The sequence below is a fragment of the Gastrolobium bilobum genome, unplaced genomic scaffold (genome assembly GCF_033153095.1).
Source record: "Gastrolobium bilobum isolate Gb01-03AN ecotype WA unplaced genomic scaffold, APGP_CSIRO_Gbil_v1 utg151094, whole genome shotgun sequence".
NCBI classification, from domain to species: domain Eukaryota; kingdom Viridiplantae; phylum Streptophyta; class Magnoliopsida; order Fabales; family Fabaceae; genus Gastrolobium; species Gastrolobium bilobum.
Genome location: NW_026897532.1, coordinates 783 through 17,227, shown reverse-complemented (window position 1 = coordinate 17,227; position 16,445 = coordinate 783). Strand labels below are relative to the sequence as shown.

General features: G+C 34.8%; 2 pseudogenes; both read left to right on the top strand.

Moving 5' to 3' along the window:
- Nucleotides 1-260: 260 nt before the first annotated feature.
- On the top strand, nt 261-7,500 carry LOC133307746 (histone acetyltransferase HAC12-like; annotated as a pseudogene).
- Nucleotides 7,501-14,123: 6,623 nt separating this feature from the next.
- LOC133307745 (glucan endo-1,3-beta-D-glucosidase 1-like) lies at nt 14,124-16,118 on the top strand (annotated as a pseudogene).
- Nucleotides 16,119-16,445: the final 327 nt, after the last annotated feature.

Here is a 16,445-nt window from a genome sequence, read left to right as displayed (position 1 = left end):
TTGGTTGTGATGCCATTTTAAGATGGATGGCTTCTTCGTTATATTATGATTCTTAAACTATTTCTAATTGCTTTTCACATTGGTATTTGTATGTGTGCAAACTCAATTATGAGCATGTTTACATTTCTCATGATATCGTTTTCTGTATTCGGAGTATTGATATCATATAATGAACATTATGGTATTTTCTTTAACTACATTAATTATTTCTAGTGGCTTGTAGCGCCTGCAGGATAAATAGTTTCTGATAAAACGGGAAGATGTATACCCAGGGTTCTAATCTTGGGAATTCCTGCAAACGAATTCCACAAAATTCTTCATCATTTGTCCCAATCCTTCCTCAGAAGAGAGGTTTTGATTTAAGCCACCAATATGAAAGAAACCAAGTAGTGATCTCCATGGACTGGCGCAAGCATTCTAACATCGGCTACTGCCGTCATTTGATTAGAAATAAGATGTAAGTGATATGAAAGTTTATATATTAACCTGAACTAGTGTAACTATTTTTTTGGGTACAAAAACTTGTGTAACTTTTGACACCATAGAGATGCTGAAATTAATAGTGAGGTCATTCACTTGAACATAAGATTGTCATTGAATTGAGACTAACTAAATTTTACTTCAGATTTGCAATTCTTAGTTCCGGACTTTATTATGAGCCAATACAACAGGCATCTGATATTGCAAATATTCTGGAAGAGTGGCTGTTTATTGATGCTGCTTCAGAGGTTTGTTTCTTGAATTGTGTCTGAGCAAGTGAGGTTTCTATTTGTTATCAAGGAAATAAGAGGATTAAATGCAAGTTGTGCCCAAATCTTGATAACTAAGCATCTTTATTATTTGTTGATGATTTTTCTGTCTATATTTTTGGCAGGAGGAGTATAGGAACGAGCAGACGTTGATACAACGATTTCATACTCAACTAAATACGGTGTTTGGGGCAAAATGCAGTCAACTACAAGTAGATAGTTCTATTCCTTCCACATCTCAGACAGTACCCTCATCTGGGTCATTACATGCTTGGTCTAATGGAAGTCTACCCGAACTTGCTTTTCAAGTGGCTGGTCCTATCATAAATGCCACAGATTATTGTTCAATGACTGTAAACAAGAAATATGGATATCCAAACGGTGGGCTATCTCACCCTCCTGCTGTTCAAGAGCAAGTTTTTTCGCCTGATAACTGTTCATCAATCCCTACACGTAGTGATATGGATTTGTTTTCTGACTTTCCTGTTTCTGGTGGGGTATGCAATGTGGAAGCTAGCTCCAAATCAAATTGTTCTGTCTTTCCTCAGCAGCTTGCAAATGATTGTATGTTTGTATAAGCTTTTGATTTCTTTCTAAGTTCAATGCGTGTGTGCCCACTTTTGCTTTTATTTTTCCTTTTCTGCTAGATTATTTTTACTTTCAATAATGTATTGTTTACCCATTTGATTGACTACTTTGGCAGGGGAGATGGACATGTTAAAATATAGAGGTTCTTCGAGGACTACCCAGAAAAATGAGTCTATGGCCTTTCATACTACAACGGGAAAATCCCTCCAATCTGAATCTCCAGATAATATGATTGTGGATTTTGTTGCAAGAAATAAGCGTGCCCTTTGTGGTAACTCTGAAGCCAAGCTACCACCACCCAAGAGACCAAAGTTGGAGAGCATGCAAGACAAAATTGGGTTCAACCAGGAGGCTGTGATAAATGCTACAAAGAAAGTCATTGAGCCTAATGATTCAAATATAGTGCTTGATTCTATTAGTCAGATGAAGACTGATGATACATCTGAACCGATTTTCAGCAGTGAAATAATTAGCTCTGAAGACTTGGAAGTTGTTCATATATCAGATGAGCCAGACCCCACTATGCATACTCTTTGCAACGACACTATTGCTGCTGATAATAAGGGCATACAAGACAGAACTGGGTTCAACCAGGAGGCTGGGATAAATGCTACAAACAAAGTCATTGAGCCAAAAGCTGATCAACAAATGGAAAAAAAGTTCTCAAATGCAACAATTAATATTGTTTCCTTAACTGAGATTTTCACTAGTAATCAAATAAAAGAACACATTATGAGTCTGGGAAAGCAATTTATTCAGGTTAGTACACCACCTTCTAGTGTTTTCTATTACCTTGATCTGTTTGAGTAATACTCTTTTGAATATATTTAGCATATATAAATTGATGCTTCTTGTAACAGAATACGTCTGAGGAAGAAACGGGAATGGATGCTAACACATGCAATTTATGTTCAATGCAAAAGCTATTGTTTGAACCAGTGCCAATTCATTGCTTCAGTTGCGACAACCGCATCAAGCGAAATGCATACTATTATTATAAAAAAGCAGAAGAGTTTGATACACAGAATTGCTTTTGCACCTTGTGCTATAATAATTCTCGAAGCGAGCACATCACATTCAATGGGGTATCTGTTTCCAAGACACTTCTTGATAGAAGGAAAAATGATGAAGTTATTGAAGAAGCGGTAAGTTTAATCTCGCTACACTATAACTCAGCTTTATATAGAGAACTCTAAACTCACTCTTTTTTACTCTTTTTTCTTATAGCGGGTACAATGTGATAAATGCCAAAGATGGCAACATCAAATATGTGCACTCTTTAACAATAAAAGAGAGTTGGATTGCGGAGCTGAGTACATATGTCCTATATGCCGCTTAAAGGACATTAAAAATGGAATGCATGTACCCTTACCAAAGACTGCTATTTTTTGTGCCAAGGACTTGCCAAGCACCATGCTCAGCGAGCACCTTGAGAAAAGACTTTTTAGTCGTCTCATGCAAGAGAGAGAAGATAGGCCAAAAGTTGAAGGGAATGAAAATGTTGATGAGGTAAGATGGAGTATATATACTGTTCAATTGAAGTGGTTGAATACCTATGTTACCGCAATAACATGCATGCACATAAACTTACATGTTTTAACGTTTTCTTATTCTTATGCAAGAAAGTAAATTGAAAGTAATAGTAAACTAATAATCTTCCGTAAAAGAACTCCAGTACTAAGAAACATGCAAGATATTATTCTTCTGATATTATTGTTATTGATCTTTATCAATTGCTTTTACCTATATCCTTTTATAAAAAAAAATATATAAAATTATATATTTTCTGATTTGCCATGTACTACTCCAATTTGCCAGGTTTTAGCAGCAGAAAATCTAACTGTTAGAGTAGTATTATCTGTTGACAAACAATTGAAAGTGAAGAACGAGTTTCGGGACATCTTTTTGGAGGAAAACTATCCTACTGAGTTCCCTTATAGATCAAGAGTAAGTACAGAGGTTAATATCTCCACCATTGTGTCTATTATTCAGAAGAAGTGATAGTGGCTCCTTTTGTTTCAGGTTATTCTTTTGTTTCAGCAGATTGAAGGAGTGGATGTATGCCTTTTCGGAATGTATGTCCAGGAGTTTGGCTCGGAATGCGGCAACCCTAATCAGCGTAGTGTATATATTTCATATCTTGATTCTGTTAAGTATTTTAGGCCTGAAAGGGCGGCTGCGAGTGGAGAAGCTCTTCGAACCTTCGTTTACCATGAGTTATTGGTATGTTGCTTATAAATCCTGTTGCTAATTACTTGTTACTTGTTTTTGTTAGACCACATTTCACCATGGGTTCATTTACTATGTCAATTAAACCAACAAAAATGAACACTTAATCCTTCTATTTGTTCTATTTACGTTTTTCTTTTTCTTTTTCTATCATTAGATTGGATACCTTGATTTTTGCAAGAAACGAGGCTTCACAACTTGCTACATATGGGCCTGTCCTCCTTCGAAGGGGGAAGATTATTTACTATATTGTCATCCTGGCAATCAAAAGACTCCGAAGAATGATAAATTACGGCACTGGTATGCCTGTCTTTCTCTATACGTACGTGTGTTGAATTTTTATGTGCTTGTGTATGCACTACATTAGCCATATCCCAATAACGAAAGGGTATGTTATAGAGTATTTTAATTTGCTTATATATATATATATATATATATATAGCATGCTTGCATTGGGAAAAGTGAGCAAACCTGGAGCAGTTTCTTTGTAAATATACAAAGATAAGGCAACGTATAGAGATTGCCCTCACCCTTGCCCAAACTAGATGGGGTTTAATGGAAGATGGTTTTTATGCTTATTTTGGAAAATCAGCACTGCAATGTAACCATTGAGTATTTATATTGTTTGTATAATATATGTAGGTATCATTCAATGCTAAGAAAGGCTGCTGATGAAAATATTGTTGTTGGTTTAAGCAACATATATGATCGTTTCTTTGTTCCTAGTGAAAAATGTGACTTCAAGGTAACTACTGCTCATTTGCCATACTTTGATGGAGACTATTGGTCTGGTGCTGCTATGGATCATGCCAGGAACATTGAACAAAAAAGTGGAGGAGACTATGAAAGGGAGTTGAAGAAAGTGACAAAAAGAGCTTTAAAGGCCATGGGATATGTAAATCCTTCAAAAGGCACTGCCAAAGACATTCTAGTGATGCAGAAAGTATGTATTCCTTGTCTTTCAACTTGATCCATTTGTTCAAGTAGCTCTTCATAGTTGAATCTGCTTAAATAGCTTCAGCATGTTATTTGAAAAATCTCCCTCATGGAATTTGAGCTAGTTATTTAATGAGATGCTGAATAACTCTTTAAGATTAGATGTAGTCGCGATAGTAATTTGGTTTTGCAAGGCTTAAAGAGAAGTCATAGTTCAGGCTTTCATAATGAAGGGAATTAGTGCAGTACTTTGAAGGATTAAGTTGTTAACTTCTTGGATTCATAGAGCTATAAGTTGTTCTTCATGAATATCATAACCATTCTTCCGCATGTTTTATACAGTGTCCTGCCCTCTTTCGTCCTATCCCACCTTTTATACCTTTCGGAGGGTAGATTTTGTGATGAGTAATTGATATGTGTTAGATTTTGAACTGGTTATGAAAAGGTGTGATGAGTAATTTTAATGGTTAAATGCAACCTCCCTTTTTGGTCAACAAGAAAAGAAATGCAATCTCCCTTTGTATTTCCGTTGGACCGTAAAAATCAAAGTGTTAATTTTTTACCATCCAATTATCCCTGTTACTAACTTAAACCTTAGTTCATCAAAGTGAAAGACCCCTATTTCATTTAATGGTTTCTATACATCTTCTGTATTGAAATAAAAGTTTACAATTCCATACTCATTGGAAACTTATTCACTCAGTTTTATTTTAAGTATATAGCATATGATTCATGTCAGTTTATAATTTCTTTCTTAGTTACTGAAACAAAGATACCCACATTTAGTATTTCAATATAGCATTTTAATTACCAATGTCATCATTATTCTACTTCTTCTACTATATATTTGGTTCTGTGAAATTTTCTTCTATAGTACATGTTTTATTAGTGAGTCCCAGACTAATATGTTATTTACCTACAATCTACCGAGCTTTGGATTTCTGTCTTTTAGTGTCTCTACATTTACACAGATGAAACATGCTAATGGAATGGGATATATCCTTTTATACATAACTGAATAAAATTTTGCAATGTTCTTATATGTGAGAGTTTAAGTTATTTACATTTATACTTAATGTGTTTTTGTTATTAATTGATCTTTCTTCATTTTCTTTTTTCCACTCTATATATTAGCTGGGCCAAACTATATTGCCTGTCAAGGAAGACTTCATCGTAGTTCACCTTCAGTATGCATGCATGCACTGCCATGAAGTGATAGTGTCTGGGAGGAGATGGTTTTGCACTGAATGCAAGAAATTTCAGGAGTGTGAAAGGTAATGATAACTTAAAAAGCACGTATTTGGACTGTTTTTTCTCTCCTCTCTTTACTCCCTTGACTTGAATTTTGGTTATACATGTGCTGGTTTTGCTTACTCTAATTAGAAGTTTTGTTGGCGAGACATACTTCAAATTCTCTGTTGCTTGCACAATTTTGTTCGTCTTTGTTGTTCTTTTGAATCGGTATCAAAGTGCCAATCCTCCACTCACGTGGCATTTTCTCACATAGTTATTCCTTTATCCTCTAAACACTTCCATACTTCATTGGATATATATTATCCCTTCTAAGTTCCAATTAATTTACCATTATCCAATTTCTTTGGTACTTACTTTACCTCAAATTCCCCGATTCTGTGAGAAAAAGTATAAAATTGGGCACCCGCTTTAGTGATTATATCATTCCATTTCAAGCAAGGACAAAGCACAAATTGAATTTGATTATGCACCTCTTGGTGTCTTCTCTTTTTTTCTTTTTCTCATCTTATGTTTCTTCATACGTTTGCACTACAGTTCTTTTTGTTTAATGTTAAGTAGTTTTGACAGTTGGGATAAGAAACAAAAAAATGGGCTTATTTCATCTACTTTTGTATCAATATTTCAGATGCCATACTGCTGACTCGCACATTTCACTTAGTGGCAAGAGGCATAAACTTTGTCAGGTAATTGCCTAAACTTGATGCTAGGTTCATATGATTTTCTCATTCATTAGTGTTTTCATGCAAAATAATATACATCTTTGAATTGTGTGCCTTTTTCAGGTCCTCGTGGATGATATCCCTTCTGATACTAAGGAGAATGATATGATCCTTAATAATGAATTATTTGAGATTAGGCATAACTTTTTGAGTTTCTGCCAAAAGAATCACTTTCAGTTTGACACACTCCGCCATGCCAAGTATTCCTCAATGATGATCCTCCATCATCTAAATAATCTGCTTGCTGTTCCATGTAGCATTTGCTCTAACAATAATGTATTCCAACAAAGCTGGAAATGTGAGATTTGCCGTGAGTTCACTGTCTGCTCTGCATGCTATGAGAAGAGAGGTGCTAATTTCCATACACACAAGTTGAGTCAAACTTGTTCAACAGTAGAACATCGGTCAGAGAATCAAGAGTTAAAGCAGGATCCTGTATGGGTATGCCCACCTAGTTTGCAATAATGTATTTTTTTATGACTAGTTTGCAATAATGATTTTTGTTCAAACCTACCTTTTTTGTGGATTTTATAATTTTATTTCCCCCCTTTTCCTTGTCATAACATGTACACTTGCTGACTTACCATGTAATTAATTGGTCATGCAGATGCAGGAATTTCTACAAGTTTTATTGCATGCATCTCAATGTCGCCCAACTAAAGCTCAGCCCTGCTCTTATCCAAAATGCATTAAAATTAAAAAATTGTTCTCTCATGCCAGTAAGTGCACTATTAAAGCTGGTGGGGGGGCTGCCAGTATTGTAAGAAGGCATGGTTGGGACTAGCTGCACACTCGAAGAATTGTAGGGACTCAGAATGTCGCGTCCCACGTTGCAAGTGTGTTACTCTTTCAGCATATAACCTACACTTAATATTTGGCTAAATTGTGCATAAATATCCATTCATTGATATTTATGTTAATTTTGCAGGGATCTGAAGAAGCATGCAGAATGGATAGAAATGCAATCTGAATCTCAACGTAGAGCTGCAATTGTTGAAAGCAAAAGTGCATTCGCTAATCAATAAATTCTGGAGTACAGTAAGTCAAATGTCTAGCTGATAAATTGTAAAGTTGTAAATTTTGACGGAAGTATACATAATTTTGTTGAAGTTTGTATAATTGTTGTTATCCAAGTGGCTACCAAGAATGTAAGTAAGAAGCTGGAAATAACCCTAGAGGGGGGGTGAATAGGGTTATCTAGTTTTTTCTGCAATTTTACAATTACAAAGAAACAACTACACCAAGTGCCAACTTGGTTTGCTTACACCGCTTTATTACTTTGATTAAAACAGAAAAATAACAATGCTATTCAGAATTAATCATGTATAGTGGCAGTATGTAAACAAACACTTGAATTTCAGAAATTTCTCAACCAAAAAAACTAAGTAAGCCAAAAAAACTAAAAATTCAATATAATAGAAATTAAAATTTTAAAATATTAGTGTTTTTTATTAATAAAATTATCAATTTAGTTTATTAAGTTGATATAAATTATTCATCTTAATTATCGTAACAAAACACATAATTTTAAAGAAAAAAAAATCTAGATTCAAAAATATATTATACAGCATGAAAACAATCTTCTTATATTATGTTTTTACCATCAACTTTAAGATTAAGAGTATAATTTATATTGGTGTAAAAAGATGTGACTATGGCTTTAATATTTTTACAGTGAATATAGATAATTTATGTACATTCATTCTCAAAAAGATACGTTTTGTGTTAAAAATTATAATGAGAAAAACTATTATAACCCTGAAATAAATTATAATTAAAAATACCTTGATTTTCGTCTCAAAACGACGTCATTTTGGACTCAATGTAGATAACTTATCTACATTGACTGCAGAAAAAACTAACCCTTTGACTATTTATATCTATATATATTTGGATAGATTATTGATATTCTAACATGTTAGAGAAGTAGGTAAAGGTAGGCAGACAAAAAACTTTGCTTGATAATTTAGTTTTGAAAATATATTTTCAAAGTTAAAAAATAGAAAACTCGTCTGATTATTATTTTATTTTTTTATCAACTTCTTTTTATAAATTTTTTTAACCATATAAGATTTTTTTTTTTTTATAACAACCATATAAGATTTTAAATAAAACATCAACTACACCTTTATCCCAAATGAAAGATTTTAAATACATTTTAATAAAATATATTTTTAACACCATAACAAATCACATTATAATTATTTTTTAAGATTAAAGTAAATCACATTGCAAACTAATGAAAACAAAATACAATTTTTAATTGTTATTTAAAATTGTTTTTAATCAAATTAAAGTTAATTATCATGCTATTTACTTATTAAATATAAAAATAAAATCAACTTGTATATTTATAGTTATTACCCACTCGAAGTCGTTATAATCCTCCCTTTTCATTAGTCAGGCCTCAGCCAAACATTCAGCGCATCTTCATTTTAACAAGAAAAGCTCAGATGATACTAATATTATCAAGATAACCTAACTTCCCCCTTCTTCAACATGCCTATTCAAGATTTAGTTCTATAGAGGCTACAAACAATTATTTGCACTAAATGTTATGCAATGTGTACAATTATAATTACTCAAACAAATGCAATTATAAGGCTATTCAACCAATAATTTATAACAAAACCAGCTTTAAATTATCAGTACCACCTTTTTAAATGTATGTATGCATTTAAGAGCACATGAGGATCATATAATCCCATGAATGATATAATCATATATCACACACAACACGTACTCTATATCTTAATTCATATCTTAGATCAACACCAAGTTCACATACACATTATCCACTATTTTACATATCTATATATGTATATATGTAGCATCGAGTTTCAGTCTACACTTAGAATCTGCACATAGTACTTTTTTCAGGTGGTTATGCAAACTATTACATTCAATTGTTCAGCGATCAAGGCATTTATAGACATACTAAATTTGAATCTTCAAGAGAGCAGTGTATGCTCTTTCTCAGGTGTCTCATCATATCACTAAATGCACCAATTATAACCATGGTTTGTTGAACCCTTGTCTATTGAGCAAGATGGGTAATAACACCAACAATGTCAAGCTGCATATTAGGATTCTTTAAGACATTCTTGTGATCAAGGTGCTTGACTAAAATAGACAGTAACAAGTGTGTATTCTGTCCTGTAAATTACAGTGAACCCAATTATAAACTGTTCAAATAGGGTAAAGATACTTCAAGAGAAAGCTAATCTTAGAGCACTCAAGAAAACAAATACCAGAATTTTCAATTATAGACTGCATGTCGAGCAAGACAGAAAGAGCAAGCCCATGTTCTGGAGACCAGAGATTGGCATTGTTAAAAATAGCGAAACAAGGATTCCAGAACATGTCGTACAGTTGTACCCTCCTTGGCTAACTTTGCCACATTTTGTATGCAAACTCGTGACCAAAATACAGGGTTCATGGCATCCTCTCTATGGAGAAGGAAAAAAAAAAAAGTTAATGATGATTATGACTGACGAGTAACTCAAAACATAAGCTATTATAATGAGAATTGAGAAGGACGGTTACATACGCACGTTAAGTTGTCCTCTGTCATTCACTATCATTCTCCAAGAACAAAGCCTCACTTCGCATTCCCATTTGAGAATCTTGCTTGACATCCCCGTAATTTTCCAAAACAACCTGAGTTAACAAGAGATGCATGAAGCTGTTAAATGCAAGATGTATGCACAAGGGCAAGACAAACAGTCCCCTGGAACTGTTATAAGCGATACAAGTGCTGATAAATGAGAAAGCAAAATCCAGATGATAAATAATTTTAGTCAATGAAGGTATTTTTATTTATTTAATTATTTATTTACTCTTACAGTCAGTAATAATATTGAAAAATCAAAGTGATCATAATTAAGTTGATAGTGACAGAAACTAGAGTTATTAGTTACATATTAATTAAACACCTAGCTTCAGGTCAAAGAGAGTGCATTAATTTCAGAAGTACTAAAAACTACAATCAATGACTAATGTATTTTTTTCTGAATAAATAAGGGCAGATACCTTAAAAGTAAATGTAAACAGATTACTAACTTACATTGTCAATTTCAACTGAAATATGAGAGAATTCACCCATGAACCAAACCTGTAAAACACACAAAGAATCTTATCAATTTTACTTCAGCATCACATTATCCTCTTTATCTTTATCATGTCTAGTACATTGAAAAACGGATTAACGTTGAAAAGAGCACAAAAAAGTAGAGAGCATATGACTATGTAAGCATTTTAATTACCATTGATGAAAGGACTTGAAGGCCAGAAGCATGCAAATGTTGTATTTTTCACATCATCTCCCAGGAGCAGCCGACCATTATCTACCAGAAAATACACTAGCAAGATTGAACAGAGCTATGGATCATTAACTACCACAAGTCACGTTATCTGAGAAAAGAACAATAACAGATTCAAAGGGCCATAATATATTTCCTTTTTCAATCCTATTACACCCCAAAATCATTTCAATCCCTTCTAGAATCAGAAAGACAGGTTAATTCCTCTCTAGACCATAAATTTTCATATAAACACACCTGTAATTTTGAAATTGGAGACAAATTTCATAAACACACATTTCGATCCCTTGTCCAGCCTGAGCATCAGAATCATCTCTATCTTCCCATGGTAGTTTCCAGATAAGATTACAGCAGTTAAGAAAAAGATGAAAATGGATGAAAAACTTGACAAACAAAAGAAGGAAACATGGTGTAACAGATATTTTAGCAGTAAACTTAGTGGGAGAGTGACCATTTTGCCACGTTTGGACAAAAAAATTACCAGACTGCCACGCCAACAGTAAATTTTGCCAAAATGCCACGCGGCATAATTCGCTACACAGTGTAGCGAATTATGTATGCAAGTAATTCGCTACACAGTGTAGCGAAATATGCCACGTCAGAGCCAAAAATGCCACATGTCAAATTTTGCAAAATTCGCTACCCTATGTAGCGAATTTTGTAAAATTTGACATGTGGCATTTTTGGTTCTGTGCATCCTGACGTGGCATATTTCGCTACACTGTGTAGCGAATTACTTGCATACGTAATTCGCTACACTGTGTAGCGAATTATGCCGCGTGGCATTTTGGCAAAATTTACTGTTAGCGTGGCAGTTTGGTAAATTTTTTATCCAAACGTGGCACTTTGGTCACTGTTCCAAACTTAGTCAATTTATGATATGTACAAGGGGATTGGTGGTCCTAAACCTTTCAAGGTTTTATACAGGAAGGAATAATGTGTGATTATATATTTTAATAATGTGGAGTTGAACAGAGGTTATGTTAGTTGTAGGAAGTTATAGGTAGTTTTATTAACGATGGGCAGTTTAGGATGACAATACCGTTTAGCACAGTTATGATATTGTAATAAGAGGATCCACCACCAGACAGTGGGTACCAGAAAATGCATACTATCCATCAGAAAATTCTTCAATCAAAATTTGCACAACTACCACACAGCCAACATGAAGATTCCATCAGATAGATCACCAAACAGTAAATTAAACAATGGATACCACAAAATTCGCAGACCACAATAAGGAGTAGAAAATGTTGATACACAACAACAGAATAGTCATTTTAAATTATTCAATGACTGTATCAAAGCAAATAAATTATTATCCACAAATTTCAGTATCAAAAATTACAGAATATAAAAAGCAATTTACAACTCAGAATTTTTATAATCATCAACCGAGGAACAAACACCTATAAATGACAGTAATTTAACAAAAATATCATATTCAGAAAATTAGACATACCACTCATGTAAGCTAAAAAAAAAATATAGTTTGAGATGAAACATTTCGCAGGCACATGCAAAATTGCAAAATCAGGGAGGGAGTACCTACATTTCTTGGCAATATTGTTGTTTTCATTTCTCACAACATGTCAGGTAAAGCTAAGATAGAGTTGAGAGTATACATAGCAAGAAATTTAATACATCAACTATCTTACATCCCAGCCAAATAATTATAAGTTCGACATCAATCAAATTAGAACAACCATTACACAAGTAATACAAAACAATGAAACTCATAAAGAGAGCATGCAAGTGAAACATTGGAGTAACAGTAACATCTTTTTTTTTATATTTTTGTTCTTAACTGGGATTTGGTATTGGGTGCAGGAACCAGTAGGCACACCAAACACAGGCAGGGCAATGCATTCTCCAAATCTTTATCGTTATGTCCGAACATTCCTTATGGAAAACATGAAGGACACTACACCCCTAATTCTGCCATCTAAGGGGCCAGAGTGCCACTATGAATCTGGACAGAAACTCAACCGATAATCAAAAACAATATGTGGAGGAAGACACGTAGGTAACAATGGAATCACAACAATTTTTTTTTTATAGCAATCCGCATTTTACAATCACAATTCAGCTATTAATAAGAGCCCATCAACATAAACCACCAACAATGACTGTGAAATGAACCCCAAAAAATACGAATGAAAGATTAATATATACAAATAGTCTGATTTAATGGAGAATGAAACAGCAAGCCAATGTGGGAAAGAAAACCTTTAAACATGAAGTTGTAAAATGAAAAGAAAAATAAATAGAGAGTGCAAAAGAAGCAGGGAAATGAGCCTAGTTTGGTAAATTCGCCAGAAGCAAGTGCATTAGTATAGTATTTGTCATTGTAACGAACAGGGAAAAGATCAATATTGAGCTTCTTGAGCTGCATAATGTTCTTATCCCTCACTCCATCAAGTGAGATTGAAACTTCACGGCCAACTCCCATTCTACAAAAAGGAATAATAACATGTCAGCAAAAGAATACTTAAAAAGGGATGAATGGTTATGAATTGAAATCAGTAGCTCAACCAAATTAAAATCAAATGGGGTTAGGGTTTGGAATTGATATCTGAATCAAGATCAGACCACACCAGTTACCACCTAGATGACGAGTTCTACCAAGATGCTCCAACAAAAAGCTCGAACAAGGAAAAGGATGGAGGTGGAACCATACGAAAGGTACCAGCAACCGACGTTGAGAAGGCCTACAGAACTAACTAAGTATGTATTTTTCTGATGATAGGTTTTCTGTGAACAGAGCTGTTGGCAAGCTTGCAAAGAAGAAAGGGTTTTGGTCGGCGGTAACAGAAAGGGTTTATCCAAGAAGAGCGCTTTACAATACTGAAATAATCAGAACAAGGAAACATATGGTTGTGGAGAGAGGAGAGAGAGAGAGAGAGAGAGAGAGAGAGAGAGAGAGAGAGAGACGGGAAATCAAAATCATATTTAGCAGGTAGAGGTCACATCACAGGGTGCCTCTTTAGTCATAAAATAAATAAATAGAAAATAAAAAAAAAAAAAAAAACCACTAACAAACTTTACAAATCTGTCACTTTCATTTCTGTTAATTCTTTTTCTTTTTCTTTTTTTGCAAATCAAATTTGTCACTTTCTTGCAGCAGACATGCACACGGAGGTTGTTGCTTTATTTTGTTAGGTTTTTTGTTTTTCCTCAGAGTCACATAGAAGTTGAAGAGATCATTGTTCTCCCAAAAACCCATTAAAACCCTTTTTCTAAAAACCACACCCATTATCCATTGCAAGAATCAACATCATCCTCTTCATCGTTCAGACACTCATTCACCACCATAGCCAATCACAATGGCTAACACCAAGCACCACATTCAATTTCTCTTCCCAGAAGCACATTATTCCACTCTCATCACTAATCCCTCCAGATTTTTCTCCTCAACCCTCCTCTCAGCTCCATTTCTTGCTAATTCCTTTTTCCAAAACTTTGTCATCGGAGATGATGACCAACCTGAGTACATTCACCCATACATCTTCAAGTCCTTAAACTCTTCACTCTCTGTTTCATACCCAGCTCGCTCGGCCAACTCCGATGGCATCGTTCAAGTTTTTAACGTTGACCTCACCATCTCTTCGTCTGAAGAAAAAACCAATAGGAAACACATGATATCTTCGTACAGTGACCTCAGCGTCACCTTGGATATTTCCAATATGCGTTTCTTCCTAGTCAGAGGAAGCCCCTATTTGACTGTTTCTGTGACAGAAACAATTTCCATCACAACCGTTCATGACGTTCTTTCCTTTTCTTCAAACGATTCCTTCATGAATTTCTCCTTCCATTTTAACAACGGCCAAACATGGCTCTTATATGCTTCCTCGCCATTCAAGCTCAGTTTTAACATTTCTAAGATCACCTTTGATACATTTTCTGGCGTAGTGATTCAGATAGCTTGTTCGCCGAATTCTGATTTGAAACACGAGGGTGTACTTGACCGTTTCAGTTCATGCTATCCGGTGTCATCACAGGTGATGCTGTTCTTGGAGAAAAATTTTGTGTGGAGTATAAATGGGAGAAGGATAAGTCGGGTGATTTGCTGCTTTTAGCCCACCCTCTTCATCTGCAACTTTTGTCCAAAGGAGGAAGATATGTCGCTGTTCTGGATGACTCTAAGTATAGAAGCATTGATGGGGAGCTTGTTGGTGTGATTGGGGATTCGTGGGTTTTCCTGCTCCTATAACTTGGCATTCTTCCAGAGGTATCAGTGAAGAATCCCTTGCTGAGATTGTCTCAGCTCTTTCTAAGGATGTTGAGAGTCTAGATTCATCAAAAAAACCAACAATCAAGGGGAATGGAGTTTTAATTGCGGCAACAAGGTTGGTATTGATTGCGGAAGAGGTTTTCTTCACTGATGTGATTCCAAAGATTAAGCAATTTTTTAAAGAAGCCATTGAGCTTTCAGGAACTTTTCATGGGGATGGATTTCTATATGATCAGACATGGGGTGGGATTATTACCAAACAAAGATGTACTAGTGCTGGTGATGAATCTTGGTATCGAGCTTATTGTAATCATCATTGTGTTTTGGGATACATCATTTACGGAATTGCAGTGCTTGCTAAGATTGACCCAGAGTGGGGTGGGAAGTATACGCCTCAAACATATTCTCTAATGAAAGATTTATGAACTTAAGCACATAATTAAAATCTATTTATACAAGTTTAAGGTGTTTTGACCTTTAGTTGCACTCTTGGGATGTAGGGTTAGCTGTGTTTCAAGATGGAAGATATCAGTTGAACACTGGTGAAGCTGTAAATGCATACTATTCTGCAGCATTGATGGGCCTTGCATTTGGTGATTCCCATCTTTTTGCCATTGGATCAACACTTGCAGCTTTGGAAATTCATGCTGCTCAAATGTGGTGTCATGTGAAAGATGGAGATAATCTGTACGAGGAAGATTTTACAAAGGAGATCAAGCTATGTGATTTGTGGTCTAACAAGAGAGAAAGTGTACTATGGTTTGCTCCTGATGAGCCGAGACAATATAAGCTTGCCTTTCACCTCTTACCCATACTGCCTATTTCTGAAGCCCTATGGTCAAATGTTGATTATGTTAAGGAGCTTGTAGAGTGGGCTTTGCCTGCTTTTAATAGGGAAGGAGTTACAGAAGAATTGAAGGGGTATGTCTATGCTCTGGAAGGAATTTACAATAACGAAGCTGCACTTCAGAAGATTATAAACTTAAATGATTTTGAACATGGAAACACACTTACCAATATGTTGTGGTGGATTCACAGTAGAGGGGCGATGAGTAACAAGAAATTGAGCCACCCAACAGCAGCCTAGTTATCAAAGACCTATAAATGGGTATTGCTTTGTAGAGGGATCTGGTTATGGGTCTTAGTCATTTGGTTCTGTAATTTTGGTGTCACTGTGCAGTCATCTTGGAGTCTTGAGTAGTGTCTTCGGAGACTCTAGTTAAAATTTTGGGTCATTGTTGTTAATTGAGTCTGTATTTCCCTATCATTGTATGATAGGTTGGAGTCTGTCATTTCTTTTTCTGTAATTAGGAGAAAGTGACTCTTATATGAGTTCATCAAAAATGAATAAAATGTTGTTATTTCAGAAATTGATGTTGTTCCTTGGTTTGATTAATCTGCTATTAAATTGAAT